This window comes from Callospermophilus lateralis, chromosome 11 (genome assembly GCF_048772815.1).
Source record: "Callospermophilus lateralis isolate mCalLat2 chromosome 11, mCalLat2.hap1, whole genome shotgun sequence".
Classification (NCBI taxonomy): Eukaryota; Metazoa; Chordata; class Mammalia; order Rodentia; family Sciuridae; genus Callospermophilus; species Callospermophilus lateralis.
In genome coordinates, this window is record NC_135315.1 from 75100382 (window position 1) to 75126927 (window position 26546).

The 26546-nt window shown below is 33.5% G+C and overlaps 2 pseudogenes; one reads left to right on the top strand and one right to left on the bottom strand.

Moving 5' to 3' along the window:
- Positions 1–10203: 10203 nt before the first annotated feature.
- Positions 10204–17913, bottom strand: LOC143410611 (AP-3 complex subunit mu-2 pseudogene; annotated as a pseudogene).
- Positions 17897–20201, top strand: LOC143409594 (pinin pseudogene; annotated as a pseudogene).
- Positions 20202–26546: the final 6345 nt, after the last annotated feature.

A 26546-nucleotide genomic window follows, 5' to 3' on the forward strand; every position in this document is an offset into this window, starting at 1 on the left:
ACACACACACACACACACACAATGGAAAATTAATCAGCCTTAAAAAAAAGTCAAATTAAGTCATTTGCCAGTAAATTGATGGAACTAGGGACTGTCAAGCTAAGAAAAATTTGTCAGTCCCAAGAAACAAAGGCCAAATATTTTCTTTTATATGAGTATGCTAATACACTATGAGGAATGGGGAGGGAAAAACAGAAGTTTATTGGAGTGGATAAAGGGGAATGAAGATAAGGGAACAGCATGAGAATAGGAAAGATATTAGAATGAATTTGACATAACTTTCTTATGTTTATATATGAATACATGACCTGTGAAATTCCATATTATGTACAACCACATAAATGAGACCTAATTAGAATAAGGTATATTCCATGTATGTATAATATCTCCAAATGTACTCTGCTGTAACATATATCTAAGAAGAAATAAAAAGGAGTAAAAGGACCTGGAGGAGGGACAGAAGGAGGAAATGGAAACACTGTGGAATGATATTGCTTATTTTTATAATAGATTTATATGTGAATGTATAACAATAAATCTCATTGCTCTGTAAAACTATAATGCATTAACAAAAATACAGAAAAGATTAAAAAGTGGATAGTGGCATATGAACCTAATTGACAAATCATACCTTTGTTGAATTCCCAATACCAAAAAAAATTAATTACATATATATGTATATATAAGTATGCACACACACATATACAAGTTACTGTAAAAATATATTTAAGTACAAAAATCCCATGAGATAATCAATAGATTCAGAACAGCCTGTTTACAACACTGAGCACTCATTCATATTTAAAACACCAGAGGAACTCATGATAGAAGGACATTTCTTCAAAATTGTAAAAGCTGTATGTGAGAAACAAAATGCCAACATCAAACTGAATTTAAAAAGTTGAATTTTTTTTCTAAAAATAAAAACAAAACAAGAAAGTAAACTTTCACCACTCCTTGAATCCCTAGCCAGAGTAAACAGGCAAGAGAAGAATCTAATGGCATACACATACGAAAGAAGAAGTCCTGTTGCCTCTGTGTACTGATGACATGAACATTTTACTTAGATGATTTAAAATGCTCCATCAGAAAATTTATAGTGTTTATAACAAATCTACTAAAGGAGATGATACAAGAACATAATACATGAATCAATTGCATTCCTATATTGCAAAAACAAACCTGCTTCAAAACAATTGGGGACAATATTTTATTCACAAAACCCTAAAAAATAAATACTTGGTAAAATATCTAACCTAGGAGATAAAAATCTTCAACAATGAAAATTATAAAATGGTAAATAGAAACAAGTTGAAGACAACCTTTAGAAGTGGAAATACTTCTAATGTTCTTGAATAAACAAAATTAGTATTATCTAAATGATCACACTACCTTAACCAGTGAACAGACTCAGTACAATCCCAATCAAAATATTAATGAAATCCTTCACAACACACAGACAAAACACATTTCTCAAATTCATTTTGACCCAGAAATGAAATAGAATAGCCAAATGTATTCTGAACCAAAAGAGTGATGCTGAGAGCTTCACAGTACCAGATATCCAATTATGTCACAGAGCTTTATATAAAAAACAGAATTATTTTGGCACCAAAACATACCTGAAGACCAATGAAATAGAAAATACAGACAGATCCACAAAGATTCAGTGCCTGATTTGCAACAAGGGGACCAAAAATATATATTGGAAAAAACAGAAATGTTTTTTACAAGTGCTGCTATAAAGACTGGTTATTCATATGTAGAAAAACATAAAACTTTATCTGTCTCACCTGCAAAAAAGCCAACTCTAAGGGGAACAAAGACCTAGGAATTAAACCAGAAACTCTACAGTTGCTTAAAGAAAATGTAGGTCCAACACTCCAACATATTGACAAAATTATCAACTTCCTTAACAAGATTGCTAAAGCACAAGAAATAAAACTAGGGGTAAATAAGTGAAATAAAATCAAATTTCAAAACTTCTGCACAACAAAGGAAACAAGAATGTAAACAGAGAGCCTACCAATATGAGAAAATATTTTTCATCTGAATCTCAGAAAATTAATGTACAGTGTAAAAAAAGATTTAAAAAATGAAACCCCCAATTACTAATTGGGCACAAAATCTAAACAAGACATTACTTAAAAGAAGAAATACAAGTGGCATATATATGTTCAACATCTCTAGGAATCAGGGAAATGCAAATCAAAACTACAAGGAAGACAAAGTCTGCTATTGTTGTGCCCTCACTCTTTCCCTATACTTCAATAAAGCTATTAGATTCAAAAAGAACTACATGGAGATTATATCTCACTCCACTCAAAATATCAATTATCAAGAGTAATGTGGGGGTATCCACATATCAGAGAGAACATTTAGGTGGAAAGGAAGAATAAAGCTTATTGGAATAGACATAGTAGGATAAAGGGAAAGAAGGAAATAGGAATAGGAAAAACAGTAGAATGAAATAAACATAACTTTCCTATGTTCTTATATGAATACACAACCTGTGTAACTCCACAGTTTATATAGCACAAGAATGGAAAATTATAGTCCATGTATGTATAATATGTCAAAATACACTTTGCTGAAAAGAATTTTTTTAAAAAAGAATAATATATGGGGAAATTTACACTAATGCAGTGTTGATAGGACTGCAAATTAGTACAGCCATCCTGTAAAACTCTATGAATATCCCTTTCAAAATTTGGAATACAACCAACATCTGACCCAGTTGTCCCATTTCTTGGTAAATATCCAAATGTCTGAAATCAGCATACTATAGAAACACAGGTACATCAGTGCTTATAGCAACACAATTCATAATAACCTAACTACAGCACCAGCTAGCATACTCATCAACAGACTAATGAATAAAGAATACCTGGTGTATATACACAATAAAGTTTTACTTAGTCATTAAGAATTAAATGATGGAACTATGTGGAAAATTGATAAAATGAGAACACAATTCTAAGTGAAATAAGCCACACTCAGAAAGCCAAGGGTAGAATGTGTCCCCTCATATGTGAATACTCATTGACCACATAATGAAAAAGGGGAGAATCCAACACAAATAGTAGAGATATCTGTGGAAGGGGTTATAGGGAAGGCAGGGAGGACAAACAGAGGGATGAACAGTAGAATGAAACAAACCAAACTCTCTTTGTAAATCTATGAATAAAGCAGGGTGAATTTAAATGTTGTGTATGTCTATAATGCACTAATTTAAAAATTTATAAATAAATAGAAGATACACCAAGGAGCCAGACTGATTGTTCTCCCTTTCACTCTTCCTCTATTTTTTCTTTTACTTTTATTTCTTCTCTTCCTTCTCATAAACAATGCACCCTCTGTTGTCTATAGATCAGCCCTATTTTGAAATTGCAAATCTGTGTCTTCCTGATATCTTCTTTTTCTTTCCTCTTAATTACCACTATTTTTAACTTCTCTTACAACTGGTTAGTTTGTAAAATGTCAGACCCCACCAATAATTCTCTAGAAGCAGTTAAAACACTGGAACTCATAGGTAATACCAATTATTTGAGTTTATGATGGACAAAATTCATGATTAACTACTATCTTTACTGATAGAAATTGTTTACCCTACAATTTCTCTTTATGGTGTCAATCAACATTGTAGATGTCATAATAGGAACTAAGTACTTAATTTAATCTTATGTGTTATATGCATAGGATTTTGCAGTTATTTGACTCCCCCTAATGTATGAGGCACTGGAAACCTACAGGATAAAAGCTGGTAGAGTAAAAACCCCACTGCTTCAGATCCATTTGTAGAGATGGGTAGGCACTTAAACAATAAAAAAGGAGAGAGAAAAATATCCAAAAAAACCCCAAATAATTTAACAATAGACTCCACTGATACTACAGTACAGGAAATATCAATATCATATAATATTATATATATATATTATATTTCATACAATATTATATATATTATATTTCATATAATATTATATATATTGTATATACACACACAAACATTTATGTGTGAATACTATATATATATATATATGTGTGTGTGTGTGTGTGTGTGTGTGTGTGTACACATATATATGCCTAATCTACCAAAAAAAAAACCAGAATTTTAAAAGCAGCTAGAAAAAATGACTGGTCATATTTAGAAGTAAACAAAAATGATTTCAGCTGATTTTTCAAGCCAGATCCTTAAAAACTAGGAGAGCTTAAAATAATATATACAAAACTCTGAAAGATAATGGATGCTATCAAAATTAATTTTAAAAAATAATTAAGAATTTTTTTTAGAAATGTTATCTCACTATTCATCTAAGTGAATCAATTTTCTTAAACAAATCTGTTGATTACTTTCTATTTGCCTCACAACTAAAAAAGTTTTAGGAATACAAGGTAAACTAAGAATATGCCCAAACTTTCAGGAATATGCAGATGTAAGAACAGGTACTTTTTGCCCAATCTGTAAATAATGTGTGACTAAATGGTATTGTTAGTTTTAACCCAAATTTTCCAAGAGCTGCACAAGGCCAATTGCCAGTTGGGAACTGGTAATTGCTGGTAGTATAGGTTCACATATTCAAATAAAAGTACTTAGCACTTACTCTGATCCTGACTTCTGTAGTGTTACCAATGAATTCTACTCTAAAACCTTTTGCTGAGCAATAATATGTCTCCTAGAGAAATATTGTAGTAAGTTTGTATAGAACATATTTTTAACATATTAAGATATATGTATGAACAAATTTAAACTTTATAAATATAGTGTTCTGAATTAATCAATTTTCATTTAGCTGAATAATCTTTTTTATACTTGAAAAAATATTTAACATTAGCATCAGTATATAAGAACATCCCCTAGCTAATTGTTGGTAATAGCTTCAATCATATAACAAAATCATATCTCTCCAGAATACACTTGAGGGTGGGGTATGTGACTTAGGTTGTAGAGCATTTACTAAGCATGGAACGCATGTTCAATTCCCACCACCACGTGTATCAAAGGATAATAAAATCTAAAACTAAATATTTTATATAGATATTGTAAATACCAGATAAATTTAAAAATAAGATGTATAATCATGCATAATAGCAGGAATGCATCTATTAAACAAAATATGAAGAAGACAACACTAAAAGTAATAGAGGCAAGTTAGGTATTGTACTATATTTAAATAAAAATAAAAAAATGTTAACCTGCCATTGAAATTTGTAATTGGAAAAATGTTTATATTTCTAAATTTTGAAATATATTTCTGATTTTACTGTGCATTTTTAGACAACTTTAAACAGTTTTTTTCCTATGTGAGAAATATGTATTTTTACACTTAAAATCACATATCATCTAGAAATTAAAAAGAACACAATTTGTGTATCAACATAGTCCTATAGATTTTTTAATAAAAACAGTTATTATGGTTCATGTTATCAATATTTATTTTGCAATTTTACTCCCTGTATCATTCTAACTTTCTTAAGGAATTAGAAAAACAACTCCTAACTTCATGGGATTTAATAGAGTAAAATTACATGTAAGCATCCAATGAATCTTCAAATAAAATTCTTGTTAACATTAAAAATTATTATATTATTCCCTTGTTAGAACTTTTTAGACAAAATTAGTATTTTTCCTCTCTGCTTAATGTAAAATATTTTGCAACTTTCTTGTTCCACATTTTCAGCAATATTGTTTCTATCTTTGCATACTATTAATATAATTTGTATGAAAAATCATTTCTTTTTCCATCTAAAATAAATAAATAATGAGGCTTGAATAAAATTTTAAAATTTCTTAACTAATAAACAAAATGTCTTTTAAATTATTTTTGAATTTTTCAGTTTTTTTTAATTTGTGCTTTCAATGTAAGATTATTGCATAAAGAAAATAAAGCTAACTCAAAACCCACTGAAAAAAAGAAGATCATTATTATCATCATAATTATAATCATCATTATTATTCTTACCAGAGAGAAGAGATCACTGGCCAAAAATGTTAATACTTCAGAAGAGTCATAGAATGAGGAGGAGTAAGGGTATACTCAAATTCAAGAAGCTCAAAGAACAATAATTAAGATAAATCCACAAAGGACCCACAGTAAGGGAAGCATATCCACTCTTCCTCCTAATTGTAACTACCAAATTGTAACTACCAAAATTTAAAAATCAAGATTTTTGATGGGCTGTGGCTGTGGCTCACCAGTAGCACACTTAGATGGCATGTCTGACGAAGTGGGTTCAATTCTCAGCACCTCCTATAAATAAATAAATAAATAAAAGTCTGTTCAATTTTCAGCACCACATATAAATAAATAAGTAAAGTCTATTTATAAATAAAAAATAACTAAATAAATAAATTAAATGAAAATAAAGAATTCTGAACACAAGAACTGAAGAGTGATTTATCATTTATAATGGAGCTTCCAGAAAATCATCAGAAGATTTTTTGGAAGAAAAATTTAGGTCAGAGTTTATGAATTAACTTTTCAAATAAAAAAGATGCACACACACAAATGAAAAACAATTTGACAACAAAGAAAAAGAGCACCAGCAATAATGTCCTGTATAAACTTAAGAAAAGATAACATCTTTCTTGAAAAAAAAATACTGAGTGAGTAAATCACCACTAGACCTACTTTATGGGAATTGTTACAGGAAATCTTTCAAGTAGAGACTTAAGAATACTAGACAATAACAAAAATAAGCAAATGACCATACAAACATTCTGAGAAAGGAATATATAGAAATACAGATTTTTTGTCATCAGAAAACATTATTTTATTTCTCATCACTGACAGTATAGAATATTTTAATTTGAATGAAATTATAAAATTATTTCTCCTTTTTTAAATTTGTTTTTTTACCTACACATGACTCTAGGATGTATTTTAACATATTATATGTATATGGAGTGCAAGCCATTCCAATTTATATTCTATTCTTGTGTGGGTACACTGGTCTTGTGTTCATATCATTGAGCATAGGAGAATTATGTACAATTCATCCTACTAAATTTTCTATCCCCTCCCTTCAATCCCTTTTGTGCAAGTAAGTGAAATCCTATACTTACCCTTTCTTTTTATGGGTTAGCATCCACATCTCAGAGAGAACATTTGACCTTTGATTTTTTTTTGAAACTAATTTATATCACTTAGCATGATAGTTTCAGTCCCATCAATTAACAGAAAAATGCCATATGTTCATTCTCCTTAAGGATGAGTAATATTCCATTATGTATATATACACCATACTTTCTTCATCAATTCATCTGTTGAAGGGAATCCCAGGTTGTTCCAACAATATGAATTGTTAAAATTATTCTATTTCATACTTAAAATGGCTAAATGTTATTTTAAAGAAATTACTATTTGATTTTTCTTAAGTATTATTTAAATTAATTCAATCTGAACTGAAAATTAGAGATTTAAAATGCCAGCATATTTTAATGCAAAACAACTATGTAGATATCTAACTTAAAAATGCTCAAATGGCATTACAAAATGGGGTACCTAATAGTGTGTGGGACTGTAAAATAAAAAATGAAATAAACATTTCACTCTTGTAAATTGTTTATTTTAAATTAAAATTTGAAGAATATAATCTGTGAGTTTTAAAAAAATGGCTAAGATGGTAAAATCCATTATGTTTTTATCATATGCAGTAAAGATGAGGAAATTAATGTTGCCCTTAACCAATATGCTTGAAGGACTTTTATGTAACAAGATAATGGGAAGAGAGAGACCTGTGAGAACAGAAGCAGATTGGAATGTTATAGCTGCAAGCTGACAAAAATTGAGGAGGATTAAGTGTTATCACAAAAGCTAGGAAGATGAATGGATGGATTTTATCCAGAGCACAGCATTTCTCACACCTTGATTTCAGATTCTGACTGCTAGAATTTTGAGATAATAAATTTCTTTTGTTAGCTACATAGTTTGTGGTATTTTGTTATGTAACTCCCAGGAAACTTATGTTGTCCCATTCAGGGTTTCTCTGTCATATATCTCTTAATGATACGTGGGCAGAAATAATAGATAAACCATAAAGAGATTACAAATTGAAAAAATAATTTTGGTGTTTAAAAACCTTTCCATTTACCTACTATTACTACTATTACTAGAAAAACTTTTAGTCATTGTCAGGAATTGCAATGGACTAGGGACAGAATTGGTATGTAATTAGTATTGTGAAAATTTGGTCTCTTAGGGTGTGTGGATTTGGACTCATGTGCAAAAATGAAAAAAGCTCAAATATTTGAAATTTATACAGATATGAATTTGAATTCTACTTTTAGTACATCACTATTTGCTAACACAACAGGTAGTTGTTAAATTAATTTAAAAATCAGTTTTCTTTATTTCTATTAAATTATATTGCATTGAGAGAAATATATGCATTTCAGCTTGCCACTTTAGAATTTAGTGTAACGGATTCTGAAACAACTCCCTAGATAATTCTGTTCTAGAACATCAAAACACTGCATTATGTTGCATACTTGTGTATATGTATATACTAAAATATTTACATATATGCTTAAATGTATTTAATGTGTACATACTTCAGTGTTCTTTGAAAATTGCATATTGTAATAGTAGCTAATCAAAAATAATTTTTTATTACTTTTCACAAAAATTTGGGATTTTTTATAGATGCACATCTGAAAATGAAATTAAAGTAGGTAAAAATATGAAAATTTTTTATTTAAAATACCATTTGTGGAAAAGAATATAAACTAGACTGATCTCTTATTAATAATGAAATAGCATAATATTTATAATAAATGTTTTGAGGGTTATATTAAGTTTATTAAAGTTTTTCACTGTGATGAGACATGAATCATATCTCTGCAAAATAGTTGAAATGCTAATGTTATATTTATTGTAGGGAAATTATATATTAATTACTTTTCTAAAGATGGCAAATGAAAAATTACAAAAAAATTACTGTCAGCCTTTATTAATGGTGCATTGATTCTAAACTTTATTGAGATGCTTATGCAGTTCTACTAAAGATATAGGTGATAATGTCACTCAGAAGAATTTACCTACAGCTTGTTCTTCGTCTGCAAGGTACTTAATGTTATGCTTCTAAGAACTTGAACATACAATGTGTTCTACTGTTTAACTTACAATACATGTGATCATCCATATATGTCACACATTTTTTTCTGTAACTTCTCACAAGATTTTTAGAAATTTCAAGTTCTTCAATTAATTTATCAGATTCATTTTCAAAACATTAGAAATTTTCTAGTTCTCCATTGTTATTCTCAGAAAGATTAGATGTCAAAATCTATATCACAGAAAATCAATGATATTGTCAGGGATTAAATCTCTCTGAACCTACAGCACTGTTGTAATATGACGAGAAAGTACCACAAGATGGATGATAGTGGTAAGAGTTGCTGCTATTTTTGCTGGGCACTGTCTACATGACAGTTGTCTCCAAGTCATTTATATAAAACTAGTAGAAAATACTATAAACAAGCTGTTATAGTTATTGCTACCTTTTAGATAGAGAAAAAGAAACAGAAAAAATAAGAAAATTGCCTCAATTTCCAAATAGCAAATGGTTCAAATCTTGATGACTTGACTTGAGAGAACGCACATGTTCAGATCCTTCATAGAGGAAAAGGTGACTGTTTCCTCCTTTGTCATATAAAAAGCTATAATATAAAATTGGCTTTTCTTTTTTTTTTTGACTGGTAAAATTCAACTTTATTAAGATTTAAACAGAGAAGCTACTTCTGCACATGTTAACCACACATGGAACTAAACAGCTCAACTAAGGCACCCTGAACTATTCATGCCACCTGACACATTGTGGGAAGCTGGCACTGATGCTTGATTGTACTCCAGTGGTCTGCTACACCCATGTGTGATGGTTATTTCACATGCTTAGGCCCACAGGTCCCATAGTCTAGATTTTAATTCTTCTTAGTTATGTCCCTTGCAATAAGATGAGCTGTCCTAGAAGACATAAAACAGCTGCAAAATCTTCAGGGACCAAGATTAGTTGATTCCTGTGACTTAGGAACCTTTCAGAGCCCTCAGAAGAGGTGATTCTGAACATTCCTGGGATTCACAGGCAGAAAAGTTTCCTCTACCATGGTGGGTGTGTACCAGCTGCAATGTGGAGTGATGGAGTATGAAGCACATCTGGTTGTATGTAGCAGTTTATCCCAGAGAAAAACCACAAAGCAACATTACTCTGCAGCACAAATAAGTCCTGGAAGCAGCAAGATAAAACTAGCAAAAAGAAAAAAAAAAGTTGCACAAGTATTTGGAAACAGGACTTTAGAGAACTACAGTTGGAGAGCGCAGGTTTCCTTTTTCTCCATGCACAATGCAGAGCACACTTTTGTTCTCTACCCTATACTTTGAAGATAGCAAAAACAAAAACAAAAACAAAACCTGTCTTTTACTTAGATATTTGAATAAGTAATGGACACATGAAAATAGAACAAAAATTACCCACTTGGAAAACCTTAAGTACTTCTTAAGTTGTTTCTTAAACTGTGTTGGTTACATATGACCAAATGGTCCAGCTTCCTACAACATTAATTTTATTCAAAGATTTAAGGGAAATTTTTGCCTATCTATCGTTAATAAATATATTATAGAGTACAAAACAAAAGACTCTAGAAATGACAACTTTACCATGAAGCTTCAAGGATCTATCATGTCCTCAATGCTAGGCATTATTTTTACCAAGTCTACCTATGGAAAAGTTTCATACAGGAAGGCTCAGGATCCAGTACCAGTCTAGCACAGATAAATGTAGACATGGGATCACTCAGTTATAGCTGTGATCCACCTTAATGGGAAATGAGCTGCCATTGCTACTCCAATTCTCTGACTCATAAAATCTGGCTGCACTGAAACTCCTGCTATTTAGAAAATCCTGTGGAAGGATCAGGTAACCAGAAAGGCAGTGAATTCTGTAAAAGAGTAGAATTATTTTGAGAAGAAAGTGGGTCACCTTCTCACAGACCAAGTGCTAAAGGCAAGCAAAAGAATATGAAAGCTAGCTCAATAACATCGGTCTTCAAGGAAAATTCTGATTCTACTGGGTTTTCTGTGTCAATAGTGGACTTAAATTTAAGAAGTTTCCAGTTCATTTAGAATTATAAACAATATTACGTATCAGAGGGATCAGAAAGAAATCAAATCTTTTCTTTACAACCCTCCTTAATGTAAAGTTTGATCACTTTCCTTGCCAATCTTTCACTTTAATATATCTCCTCAAAACTCTTCTTTAGTACCATTTTCTCTTTCTTCTCAAAGATCAGAACTTTTTTCTTTGTTTAAAATTTTTGCAGTGTTGGGGATCAAACCCAGGGCCTCGTGCATGCTAGGCAAGCATTCTACCACCAAGATACATCCCTAGGCTTGGATCAGATCATTTTTCATTTTGTGTGTAGTGCTGGGGTTTGAACCCAGGGCTTTGCACACTTTTATGCAAGATCGGAGATCTATAACTGGCTTTCTTCAACTAAGACTCATTATTCTTCTAATTTCCCTTCTTTCTAATCTTTCTACTTTAAAGAAAAAATCTATAAAGTCTTTCAGTGGCTTTAGATAATTAAAGCCAAGCAAGCAACAAATGCTGGTCTTTTTCTGTAGTAATCATGTTAAGAATAGTTAAATAAGATGTCAAGTACTGCTACCCTCCATTACACATCTCTTCTTGAGAACTGAGTTGGTGCTGACTGTGTTTCAGTTCCATGCCGTTCTCCCTGGTGACTCTTTTCTCCCTTGATTAGTTCCATGGCGCTGAAGGCTAAGGAAAAAGGGAGCAGATGGGCCCTGGAGGGACTTACCTAAGAGACAGGCTGATATTTTTTACTTTTAGACAAGTAAGAAATGAAAAAGTGTTCATGAGTGTTCCAGCTACAAAACTTTCCCTTCAGGTTCGAACTTGGAACTTTCCAGCTTTTGTCATGTATTTTATGCCTTTAAAGGTTTTGTACTTTTCTCCATACATATCCAGATGATTCACTTTGAGTCCAGAAATGGCCAGCTGCTGGATTTTAAACTGCAGGTTGATTGTGGGGTTTTCATCTGGTTTGGAAGCTCCAGCTTGAAGACTCATGGTCCCCTTCAAACTTGGTAGCTTTTGAGGATTTATTTTTCCTACATCCCAAGACAACATCTTTGTCACTGGGTCAAATGTGTGTGTCCCTTGGGATGGAGTGAGGCTCATATTCAGCACTCCTTTGGGCATCTGACTGATGACAATCACTCCTTCTATAGTCTTCCCCATAGTCTGCTTGGGTTCCACTGTTATTTCAAAGCGTCCAAGTGAACTACTGTCCCGGAAACTGATATTATGTTTGACATACACTGGAATTGCAACGAGATTCTGTGCACTGACATGATAAGAGAGCAGATGGAAGTTTCCATCAGGTGGGATGAAGGATAGAATACGCTCTGACTCGCAGCACTTGAAACGAACACAAGGATGGAAGCTGACGTCATCCAACAGCCGGGGGTTCATAAAGGAAAGTGTAAGGTCTGGCATTCCAGTGAGTTTTACACAGACATCAACCACGCCCTGGATCTCAGCAGTAACTGTGGAACCTGATTTGTCAATAATGGCATCAATCTCTTCAATCACATCAAAATAGGCTTCATTGTTGGTATATTTTACCCCAGTTCGACGCCAAGGCACCACTGACAGCTGCCCAGTTGGAAGTTGGTCACCCACATTGGTACTTCCAATTTTTTCAAGATGAGGCTCAAGTCTTCCTTTACTGCATGAGCTTGAAGTATCCTTCTCTTGAATTCCTCTGACGGCGGAATCTCCACGGTTCCAGTCGCCAAAATGAGGCAGCCGCGAGGGACCCCAACTGTGGCTATTAGCCCAGGTGATCGCATCGCAAAGGCCTGCTGTACAGAGTACGCCAGGGCAAGCTTAATCCCTCTGCCGGCGGACTCGACAACAGGAGGGATGGAGGGAGGGACAGAGGGTGGAGAATGGCGAGGCCAGCCTCGCTCCTCGCAGTGCCGACCACTCCGCTGTCTAAAATTGGTTTTTCAATCTCCAATCAAACATGTTTCTAAATAAATGGATAGACATATAGATAGATTCCCATATCAATCAGAGAAAGAGAAAGAGAAAAACATTTTCCAAAGTCCTTGTTATTATTTTCATACTTCAATATTTGCCACTCACACCCCAGGCTCAGTAAGCCTGCAGATTAGGATTCTTAAGCCATATTTACTATTTAATGATTGATATTATCAAAGAATGGTGACCAAACCATGCCCACTATACACTAGGTACAACTAGTTGCCAACTAGTTATTAACACAGAGAAATATAAATAATTAAACTAATATTCCAATTTTTCAGTAATTTAAAAATTACCAAAATAAATCCCATGAGTTGTATATTATTATGATTAGGACAAAATAACCTTATCCTTTTATTTGTTCAAACTAAATAAAAAAAAACTTTTAATACATTATCTTAAAAACATACATGTTCATTTCATTAAACTGTTATCAACTAATTGATTATTTTTTCATTTATTTTGATTCATTTATTTCTAACACTGGAAATTGAACCCAGGGGTGCACTAAAACTGAGCTAGATCCCCAACATTATATTTCAGGGAAAGATGGAACCATTTTTTAGAAAGGATCTCACAAAGTTGCTGAGGCTGCCCTTGAACTTGCAATACTCCTGTTTAATTGTCATTATGTCCTATTTTTTCAAATTAATGTTATTCTCTGGTATATACACAGCTCTATATTACAAGTATCATGATTAAGATTTTTAATCAAGTGCCCCTGAATTTAACCCATGATACAAAAATATAAATAAGAAAATAAATAAATAAATAAATATGTGTACTAATATAGTATATTTTTAGGGAAGACTATAGAAAAATTTGGATGTACTTTTCCAATTACATGATTATTAAATAGAAGTACATAAAATTAAGTGACTTTTCCCTGATGACAAAAGTTCATTTTAAAATTCTAGATAATTTCAGGTTTTATGATGCTTAATTCCTAGCTCTTCCAAAGTAGCTGAGTGTTTGCTATTCAAAGCCCTGTCAGTGTGTCAAAATAATAAACAAAGTACTTAAAGAAGAAAAAAAAAAATTTTTTAAGTGTTAGAAATTTTATCAAAGTTAACATTCCATGAGGTCATGCTCAAAACAAATCAAAAGGCAAAAAATTCCAAGCATACAAACTACTGTGCTGTCTTCTCCAAGGTCAAAAATGCACTGGTTTTAATGATACAAAAGTTTTTTGAAAGTCAAATCCACTGTCCATTTGTGTTGGGTAAGAAACCTATATCTTCATTCATTCATTTCATGGAATCCATGTTAAAAGAACCCTGTCTTGGTTGTGTATTATCACAGCACTCTTGTATTAATCCATTTGCCTCATGTCCCCATAGTGGACTGCCATCTTGATTTCCCAGTGGTAAGGTCCATTTGAGACTCTTCAAGCTGACTGGGTGTAAATGTTTCCACCAATGATTACTATGTTGAATGGGCCCTTTAGATTGTTCCGTCTGGGGAGTCATACTTTAGATAAAATACAGACTTTCCCAAAGATCTCCTTAATCCTCAAGGATAAAAGTGCAATGTCAGTCTTCAAAATGACATACCTGGGATAAAAGATGTATTTGTTCAAACCATCAGCAAATTAATTTTAAACTCTGTAAGTAACCGGGTATAACTCGGACACGGGCACCTTCTGGTCTCCATCTTGATACCGGGACTGACCACCCGCCCGAGCCTCCCGCCCACGCTGGGTCCAGACGGCCAAGAGCCGGCGCGCCTCAGCGGTGGCTGCCGCAGCCTAGCTTTCAGCGTCGTGGGCCGGGCAGCCCTGGACGCCTCGGCAAGAGCTCCGGCACCCGTGCGAGGCCCGCCTCGCCTCAGCCACGGCCACCCAGCTCCTGCGGGCTTCCCGGCCGCCCGAGTACAGCTCCCCGCCAGCCGCGGCAAAACGTCTGACAGCTCTGGGTGCTGCTGCCACTCCGGCCATCTTGTGCCGTGTGTGATGTCTCTCCCCTCTCCTCTCTCGGCTTTACTCGCTCCTCCTCCTGCCCCCGCCCCACACACCACACAACATGGCCTCTTCGCTGCAGCAGCGGAGGCTGCCGCGCCTGCAGGAGCTCCACGGAGCTCCAGCACGCTCCCCTCCCCCACTTTGTCCGCCTCCCGCCTGCAGCCCGGGGCCCTGAAAAAATTTTTTTTTGGCTAATGATTTCAGAGGTTATAGTTCATGCTCATAAAACTGCAGTTCTTTTTTTCAAGTTGAGACAGAAAATCATGGCAGAAGAATGTGGCACAGAAAAACCACTCACCTTATAGCATCAAAAAAGCAAAGATATAAGATGTACCCTGAAAGGCCCACCAACTTCAACAATAACCCATGTCCTACAGTTTCAATTATGTTCCAATAGTTTATTTAGCTCTGAATACTCAATGGATGAACTCCCAATGGATGAAACCATTGATGAGGTCAGATCCTTGAAATCCACATCCTCACCCCCAGAAAAATTGTTGCACTGGACAAAGTCTTCAACACATAAGTTTTTGGAGAGAATTTCAAATAAAAAACAAAACAGCTTTATACTAAATAGTAGTAAGTATAATTTGTTTTTCTTACTCAAATACATTATTGGTTATTTTTAATAGCCTATAAACATGAAATTGTAAAAGAATTTATTCCATTTTTAGTGTTAACTTATCCTGGTTGAATATTGCATGAAATTAAAAATAAGTTGAAAATGCAGAAAAATATAATAAAAATCAAGATTATAGTGTGTAGGAAATCTTTAATTCTCTCAAAAATTTTGAATAGTGATCTAATCTAATATTCAGTTCAATTAAGCTTAAATTAATAGTAAATAATTAAATTATATTTTAAAAAAATGTATTGATACATAAAATTATTTAATTTTTAGGACAATTAAACCAGATATTTCACAAAATATCATTTTATGTGTGTAGTAATAAAACATGTTAAATTACCACTACCCAGTGAAAGACTTTGTGATTACAACTACTCAGTAAGAGACTTTGTGATTTTTATGGGTGGTCTCTTCACCTTTTTTTTTAAAGAGAGAGAGAGAGAGAGAATTTATAAATATTTAGTTAGTTAGTTAGTTAGTTAGTTAGTTTTCGGTGGACATAACATCTTTAACTTTTTATTTTTATGTGATGCTGAGGATCGAACCCAGTTCTGTGTACATGCCAGGTGAGTGCGCTACCACTTGAGCCACATCTTCAGCCCCTTACCTTTTGTTTTAAAATATAAAACTTGTTACAGCACTGCCTTTTTTATTAAGACACTCAGATTTGAGGAAAATATCATAAATATATTTTTGTTCAAAAATTCTACTTAAAGAATTATTTTGATGCATGTGTCTTCAATTATTGAATATTAAGATATATTTTGCTTATTATTCACCAAAATTCTAAAATATTTTTCAAATTTTTATAAGCTTTCTTCTCTGCATTTTATCTTTTATAAAATACTCATATTTTAAGAGACACTCCAGGAAAGAGAAATGAGAAGATACCACTTGAAGTTCAACACTGAATAACTTTGAATATTTGCATATAAATTACAGAGAGAACAATTTGAGTTCAAATAGTAAATAAAACAAAAAGTCTCCACCATCATTGTACATTTAAATATTAAATTCTGTATGTCAGTTTAAAAATGTTTGAACTTGTGGTATTCATTTGCATATACTCATATAAAAATATTGAATACAGAAAATATTCAGAAAAACTGATAATACTTTAATTAATTGACATGTAAACATATTCTCGAAACAGTTACATCAATTTCTGCTTTTGATTGCTTGAATGGCCCTTTCGATGAAATTTTATAATCAGCCCATTAGCAGACACTATTTGATGTGAAAAGTGGAATCTAATATATATATATATATATATATATATATATATATATATATATATATATATATATATCATTGTATACTCACCAGGAGTGTATACACAATAACAGTAAAGCAAAAGTGAATGAAAAAAATGGAATGAATAAATAAATTAATTAATTTTAAAAAAACAGATGAAAAAGTGTAAAGATTTTGTTACTTCAATTGTAAAACGTTGATTGTGACCACACAAATTTGTAAAGCTACTTGGAAGTGGTTTTATACTACCACCTGAAACATACTCTGTGAATTATCAATTCCACTCCAAGATGGGAAGAAATAAACACATAACCCATTAATCTGACTCTTTTTTTTGGGGACTGTTACCTTCTTCTTTTGCTTCTACCTTATTTCTGCCTCTAAAGAAACCACCCTTTACCCCATGCTACCATTGATACACAATTAGACATTTTAAATCTGAACCCTTAATTTGGTCATTCTTTCTCTCTTTCCTTCACAGCACTTTTTTTTCTACCCCTATCTATTCCACCAATACTTTTTCATGAATACTCACTACTACATACTCTGCATCCTCCAATCTTACATCCTGATCCATCCCTGTTCTGCTTTTTTCCATGGATTATTTTGAGATTCCCTTCACTCAGATATCAATAGTCCAGAATAAGGTCAGGTTAGGAAATTATATATGCAGGTTTTTAGAAGTCATTTACATAACAATAGGCCTATAAAATGTAGGATGCATTTTAGCTGAGTTTAAAAAGAAAATCTACAGAGTGCACTGTTAAACTGAAGTGTCTAAAATTCATTAATTTCAATAATTTGAAAAAAAGAAATTCTATAAAAAGGAGAGTAAAGAAAAGAACATAATGTATAAAAGTGACAAATTTGAAGACACACCAAGTATATATTTTATATATCCATATATATCCAAAGAGTGTCATATATTGGTGCTTTCAAAAGACCAATTAGGTTTTCACGTCTCGCGGCGCGGCACGGCTCGGAGCGGCCTATAGAGCAGCATGGAAGCCTGCTGCAGGGAGAAGATGGCGGTCGCAGTGAGAACTTTGCAGGAACAGCTAGAAAAGGCCAAAGAGAGCTTAAAGAATGTGGATGAGAATATTCGCAAGCTCACTGGGAGAGACCCGAATGACGTGAGGCCCATCCAAGCCAGATTGCTGGCCCTTTCTGGTCCTGGTGGAGGTAGAGGACGTGGTAGTTTATTGCTGAGGCGTGGATTCTCAGATAGTGGAGGAGGACCCCCAGCCAAACAGGGAGACCTTGAAGGGGCAGTCAGTAGGCTGGGCGGGGAGCGAGGGACAAGAAGAGAATCACGCCAAGAAAGTGACCCAGAGGATGATGATGTTAAAAAGCCAGCGATGCAGTCTTCAGTTGTAGCTACCTCCAAAGAACGCACACGTCGAGACCTTATCCAGGATCAAAATATGGATGAAAAGGGAAAGCAAAGGAACCGACGAATATTTGGCTTGTTGATGGGCACCCTTCAGAAATTTAAACAAGAGTCTACTGTTGCTACTGAAAGGCAAAAGAGACGCCAGGAAATTGAACAAAAACTTGAAGTTCAGGCAGAAGAAGAGAGAAAGCAAGTTAAAAACGAGAGGAGAGAACTATTTGAAGAGAGACGTGCTAAACAGACAGAATTGCGGCTTTTGGAACAGAAGGTTGAGCTTGCGCAGCTGCAAGAAGAGTGGAATGAACATAATGCCAAGATAATTAAATACATAAGAACTAAGACAAAGCCCCATTTATTCTATATTCCTGGAAGAATGTGTCCAGCTACCCAAAAACTAATAGAAGAATCACAGAGGAAAATGAATGCTTTATTTGAAGGTAGACGCATCGAATTTGCAGAACAAATAAATAAAATGGAGGCTAGGCCTAGAAGACAATCAATGAAGGAAAAAGAGCATCAGGTGGTGCGTAATGAAGAACAGAAGGCGGAACAAGAAGAGGGTAAGGTGGCTCAGCGAGAGGAAGAGTTGGAGGAGACAGGTAATCAGCACAATGATGTAGAAATAGAGGAAGCAGGAGAGGAAGAGGAAAAGGAAGTAGGTATAGTTCATAGCGATGCAGAAAAAGAACAGGAGGAAGAGGAACAAAAACAGGAAATGGAGGTTAAGATGGAGGAGGAAACTGAGGTAAGGGAAAGTGAGAAGCAGCAAGATAGTCAGCCTGAAGAAGTTATGGATGTGCTAGAGATGGTTGAAAATGTCAAAAATGTAATTGCTGAGCAGGAAGTAATGGAAACTAATCAAGTTGAAAGTATAGAGCCTTCAGAAAATGAAACTAGCAAAGAATTGGAGCCAGAGATGGAATTTGACATTGAGCCAGATAAAGAATGTAAATCTCTCTCTCCTGGAAAAGAGAATGTTAGTGCTCTAGAAATGGAAAAGGAATCTGAGGAAAAGAAGAAAAAGATTCTGAGCCCCAGTCTGAGCCTATGGCTCAACTTCAACCTCAATCCCAATCCCAACCTCAATCCCAACCCCAATCCCAATCCCAATCCCAATCCCAATCCCAATCCCAACCCCAGCCTCAACCCCAGCCCCAGCCCCAACCCATACCTCAGTCCCAGCCAGTACTTCAACCTCAGCCTCTCTCTCAGCCTGAGACTTTGCCATTAGCTGTTTTACAGCCACCACCTCAGGTTATTCAGGAGCAAGGGAATTTACTACCTGAGCGGAAGGAGTTACCTTTAGAGACTGTCAAACTTCCTAAGGTGCCTGTAGAGCCAATCTTGATGGCACATTCAGAAAGCAAAAGCAAAACCAAAACTAGAAGCAGCAGTAGAGGTCGAGCTAGAAATAAAACAAGCAAGAGCAGAAGTCGGAGCAGCAGCAGTAGTAGTACTAGTAGCAGTTCAACCAGTAGCAGTAGTGGAAGCAGTTCCAGCAGTGGCAGTAGTAGTAGTCGAAGCAGTTCCAGTAGTAGCTCCAGTATAAGTGGTAGCAGCAGCAGAGATAGTAGCAGCAGCACTACTAGCAGTAGTGAGAGTAGAAGTCAGAGTAGGGGCCGAGGGCATAATAGAGATAGAAAGCACAGAAGGAGCGTGAATCGGAAGCGAAGGGATACTTCAGGGCTAGAGAGAAGTCACAAATCTTCAAAAAGTGGTAGTAGTAGAGATACAAAAGGATCAAAGAATAAGAATTCCCGGTCCGACAGAAAGAGGTCTATATCAGAGAGTAGTCGATCAGGCAAAAGATCTTCAAGAAGTGAAAGAGACCGAAAATCAGACAGGAAAGACAAAAGGCGTTAATGGAAGAAGCCAGGCTTTCTTAGCCTATTCTTTGCAGCAGATTTCTTGATGAGTAAAAGGATTACCTTTCCTTGTAAGGAGGATGCTGCCTTAAACATTGCATGTTGTAAAAAATCTTTTTGGAAAATACAGACTGTTTGTTTATCAGACAGTCTTGTACTTTTTGCATAATTTTGTAAGAGTTATTTATCAAAATTATGTGAGGTTCCAAAATATGTAAAATAATAATAATAAAAAAAGATTAACATCCCTTGTTTAAATATCCTATACTCTTCAGTAAGAATCTGTATATTTTAATAGTTAAATCTTTAAGTCTGTTCCCTTATAATTCTGTATCATACATTGCTTTTGTAGAAATAAATGTGCATTTCTTTCATTATTTTTGGGATGTCCTTGTTGACACTTGTATAATAAATATCCTCTTGGTGTCATTTTCAGCTTTTATAACTAGATATTGAACATAATTAGAATGTTTTTGAAGGTTTCATCACTTTTATTTACCTTAGACAATTATTTTGAGTTTTCAGAGTCAGATCTTTGCAGCTTTGAGGGGGAATAGTTCTCTCTAAAATCATTTACTGTTTTCTAATCTCCCTTGTTTTAATCTAAGCATTGTCTTTTTTCTTATTTTTAAACCATATAGTTGGTAGATAACTTAAAAACAGTATGATTTGGTTGTCATTTTCCTGATTATGGGATCATGCTTTTGTCTTCATGGTTACTTGTGTGATAACAGCATATACAATCTGTTAAAAATAATGACTTCTTTCTAGGGGAGGGAGGTAGAAGTATCTTCTAAACTTGGATTTTGAGTTTGTGGTTTTGTCTTAACTTTTGTGTTGGCTCTAACTGAAACATGCCGATATGTGTTTTCAAGAATTTTTGTTTAAGGGTGTTGTATGAAAGTTTACAAAATGAAGGAAGTTCATCTAGACTTGAATATGTAAGCAAGTTAGCATACAAGTGTACTGAGTGATTATTAACTTTGTTGTTTTATAAATTTGTATGAACTTGAGTATCTGTTGCCCATTACTATACATGTGCAAATAAATGTGGCTTAGACTTGAAAAAAAAAAAAAGACAAATTAATATGAAATAAATGTGGTTAATGTGATATGTAGTAATCATTTATTAATTATGTATAATGGTAGTATATATGTATATGTACAAAATGCAGCTCACATAATTATGAGTATACATTGCAAGACATTAACTATACAGTAATATCTTTTTTTTAATTTTGGTGACAACACTATAAATACCTACATCTAGGTTTATGTATTACCAAATGTTAAGGGTACAGTTTATACTTTATAAAGTTTATCACTGACCAACAGTCCTTTTTTTCCAATTTTCAAAAGAGTAGTATTTATTTCCAGTTAGAACATAATGTCATCATTTATTTTTAATTTTTAATTATTTTTAAATTATATATGACAGCAGAATGCATTGCAATTCTTATTATACATATAGAGCACAATTTTTAATTTCTCTGGTTTTATACAAAGTATATTTACATGAAGTCACTTCTTTATACATGTATTTTATATAATAATATACATCATATTCTACCATCATATCTAAACCCCTGAACCCTCTCCTCCCCTCCCAATCCCCAACAGGTCATTGTGATACCCACTCATGTATGCTATAAAGTTATATAAAAGAGTATATACTTTATAATAATATGAACAGATAAACTTTTGTAACTAATACATAGCTTAATAATAATAATTAATAACTTGCCATTTAGACAACAATAAAGTATACTTCTGGCACTAATGGTCTCTTTTCAAAAAAAAATCACATGTTTTCCAAAAAAAGTGTTATTTGTGTGGAAATATGGTATTCTATGCTTTCTTAATATCAAGAGTAAATTATTGGGCTGGGGATGTGGCTCAAGTGGTAGCGCGCTCGCCTGGCATGTGTGCGGCCCAGGTACGATTCTCAGCACCACATACAAAGATGTTGTGCCCGCCGATAACTGAAAAATAAAAATATTAAAAAAAAAGAGTAGATTATTCTCAGAAGTAATATATATTTCAATATAAAAATAAAATAGAACCAGGTTCCATGGAACATACCTCTAATCCCATTGGATTGGGAGGCTAAGGCAAGATAATCCTGAGTTCAAAACCAGCCGCAGAAACTTAGCAAGGCCCTAAGCAACAATGTGTGACCCAGCGTCACTATGCCCCTGATTTAAATTTCCAGTAAAAAACAATAACAAACAAAAGAATGCAGAGTATTTATGAGGACTCAAAACAAATTCTCATGAACTGAAGATGGAGTGAAAATTGCTGTTATTTATTCATGAAAACTGTATATATATATATATATATATATATATATATATATATATATATAATGCTCCTCACCAATCAGCTTAGATCTGTAGAAATTATCATATGTGTGTACCATGACAACATACAGTTACATAATAGTATAAGGCTAGAGCTATACTTGTCAATGCAGTGAAAATCTGGGGCCTAGGAGGAAAGAGAAGGTACATTCAAAAAATAAAAATAATAAAGTTTGAGAAAAATTGGTTTCTAGAGCTCAGAAATATTTTTGGTTTAATTAGAGTACAAAATACCAAATAAGTATTATACTGAAGTTATATCTGTTAAATATATCACATGTATAATGACTTTCAAAAAATATCTAGAACTTATCACAACTAAATAAAAATTTACAAAAGCACATAAAATACCATGTGTGTAAATAAAACTAATCATTACAAAGACAACTATTTCAACTCAATTTAAAACATAATATTTTCCCAGCAAAATTTTATCATGTTTTTCTTTAAATTCAAGAAGAGAGCTGGATGTGGTGGTGCACAGTTGTAATCCCAGAACCTTGGGAGCCTGAGACAGGTGTATTGTAAGCTCAAATCCAGCATCAGCAAAAGTGAGGCCCTAAGAAACTCAGTGAGACACCATCTCTAAATGTCATACAAAATAGGTCTGGGGATGTGGCTCAATGGCTACTTCCCCCTGAGTTTAATTCCCAGTACCAAAGAAAAGAAAAGAAAAAAGGGACCAAAAAATATATAAATTTATATTGGAAATAAAATATGTAAAATACCCCAAAACCTTTAATAAAAAACAAATAATATAGTTATTGTTAGGTGATTCATTTAATATAAATTATGAAACTATATTGCAATAATATAGACAAATAAATCATAATATGAATCAAATCTGAAACCATATTTATGTCAATAGTATGGTTAAAAGCAATATGAAAGGCATATATAATATCAACCATATGAAAAATAACATTAAACAAGAATAAATAAATCTATCCAACCTAAAGTTAGAATTGGGACCTAGTGGCAAAGTTCACTGGTAGAGTGTGTGTGAAGAATGTGCAAGGTAGTCAGTTCTAACCTTAGCAACACTATAAAACGCAAATGTTAAGAGGGAATTATGTTGAAAATAAAGCAGAATATTAAAATGAGACACTCTCCCTCCATCTAGAGATACATTAAAAAAAAACTACTATGAGTGTCTCTTTGGCAATATCATGAATGAGTAGAGAGATTTAGATACACTGGATATTAGTCCTGTCTTGAGCAATGTACCACATTTGGGAAAAAATCCCCAATTACCATCATTACCTTCAGTAAACAGAAATGTGAAAGAGGGGCTGAGGATATGAGGCTGTAGCTCAGTTTTTAGAGTGCTTGCCTTGTATGCACAAAGCCCTGGGTTCAATCTCTAGCACACACACACACACACAAAAGAAGGAAATATGGGAGAAGTGATACAAAAAAAATGATGATATCTAGGAGCCATAAAAGCCTTTGGAAGTGTTTCATCAGCTGTCATCAAGACACAGAAATACCCAAATATCAAAGCTGTCAATTTATCTCAAAAAAACATCTGCCAGCATATTTTCCAAACTGCTATTGCTGACAGATGAAGTTCACTCTAGCTTGTATTTTAGATATAGTGGTTTAAGTTATTACAAATTATTTAAGCTTTTCTTCATAATTTTTATTATGGATACTAGAAATTTTAAATTATACTAGTGTATTATATTGTTTTTTCCTCTAGGAAATATTACTGTCTTAGGATATTGCTTAGAATTTTAAAATACAATCTGCTTTCTCATAAGACCAGACAGCAGAAAAGTTAAAAAGTTGTGATGAAATTTTTATTCATAAAAGTATATTTTTTAGGTGTGTGGGAGATCTTGCCTCTTGGTTTTATTTTTCCCATTGGGTTTCTCCCCACTGAAATTAAGTTTTCATCACATGAGAAGAACATCTCATAATCTTTTACCCTTCCCCCTCTCACTAAGGTCATTATGTGACTGAAGAGTTCAAGAGTGGTGAGGATAATGCAAATGATGAGAAGTGATGAGATGTCATTCCAAGTCCTCATAAGCCTCTCCAGCTCAAGTGCATTTTTTATTGCGCTGGCTGAACATCTGTTCATTTGTATTTATATTTATTTATATTTTTGAAAATATAAATTGACTAATTAATACATGTATTTTTTAAGCTTCATCCTAAAATTCACTCTTGACTTCTCAGGGATATCTATGTTCACCATAGCTATATTCCATGTTTGAGATCTATGAACAACCTGACCTCAGCAAGGTGAAAAATAATGAACAATTCAGTTCTGTGTCATAGGTTATGGAATAAACATACCAAAAATCTTTCTCTCAGGGCCAAAGAACAGGAGAGACTCTGCACTTTGAGAGAGTATCCATCTACAACTCAGAAGTGTACAAAAGTGGACACTATTTCTCACAGGATTCTAGGCACAGATCCATTTCCATTTTAGATATAATACTGTAACCTAATGAGATACGTATCACTGGAGAGAAGACTTTAAGTCATCAGATCATCAGTAACCCAGAAACTAGAGTCTAAACATTTTTTTTAAAAAATTATTTTACAGTTTTGTCTTTAGCCTAATGCAGGGTTGTGATTTCAATTTTCTTCTTTAGTACAGGGTACTCTGAGAATACCATCAAACATTAAAGGCATTTGGCTAGAGTAGAAGTAAAATTGAATTACTAAATTTCTGTACACAGATAAGGATAAAGGATTACTGATATTATATCACTAATTCTGCCTTTTGTAATAGATGAGGTTTATACAGCTATTCAATGTCAAAAACATATTTTCAAAATCTCACATGTACTGTGAGTATGTGTGTGTGTATGTGTGTGTGTGTGTGTGTGTGTGTGTGTGTGTGTTTATATGAGTGTAGTATTGGTGGTTAAACTGAGTGTGTGTGTGTGTGTGTGTGTGTGTGTGTTTATGAGTGTAGTATTGGTGGTTAAACTGAGAAAATTATTATTCCTGAGATATATCCTCAATTTTTTCTTTTCTTTTTTAAATTTTGAAACAGAATCTTACAAAAATTCTTCATTGTATGCCCACAATTTTTTAGTTCATATCAAGACCAAATATGCTTGACCCAAAGACAAAACTTACCTCCTTTACAAGCCATGATTCATCATTATTTTTAAGAAGTAACATTTATTCAAAAAGGGGAGAGGGGTTACACACATATGGTGGCTCATGTCAGCAATCTTAATAGACTTAAGAAGAAGAATTGCAATTTCAAATTCAGCCTAGATAAGATGAGAGGGCCCTAAGCAACTAAGCAAGACTTTGTGTGAAAACTAAAACTAAAATGAAATACAATCTAAAAAGGGCTGGTGATACAGGGGTTTTGGAGAACTACTCTGGGTTAAGTATTCATTCTTCTACCCTTAAAAAAAGAGAAAAGAATAATAAAAAAAGAAAAACAAAATTTTTACATCTGGTGAAATTTTTATTCAATGGGGATAATATGTTTAAGAAAAACTTCTAAAGCTTATAGCAAGGATTTAAAATAAACTTGGGAAATTGCTGAAAATTGAATTGAAAAACCAAAAACAAGCAATATTTTTAAAATTTCTTATCAGGAGAAATTTGAAAACAGGTGTATTTCATTTCAATCATGATAAAAATGCAGGATGCTATGGAAACTGATACAAAAGGATTGTATCTGTATCACAAAAATTTTGTAAATGGAGAATATGAAACACTGCATAAAAAAGTGAAGGCAAGACAACATTAAGGCCATATATGTAATCTAAAATAAATAATATACTAAATGTCCACTATATAAATTTTATTTGGGAGTATGTCTACAAAACCACACAATACTCCTTGCATAAAGCAGAGAATTTTTGATAGTCTCAAATTAAAAATGATTTCACAACTGTGGCTGCTGTGCAGCAGCTCATGTAAAAAAAATCAGTAGCCTTAGCTCTTTTCTAATATATGTTTGGATTGAATCCATAACCCAGGAATCAGTGAAACAGAGAATTTAGTTTTATCTCCAGCACTGGTTTCATTTATCAGA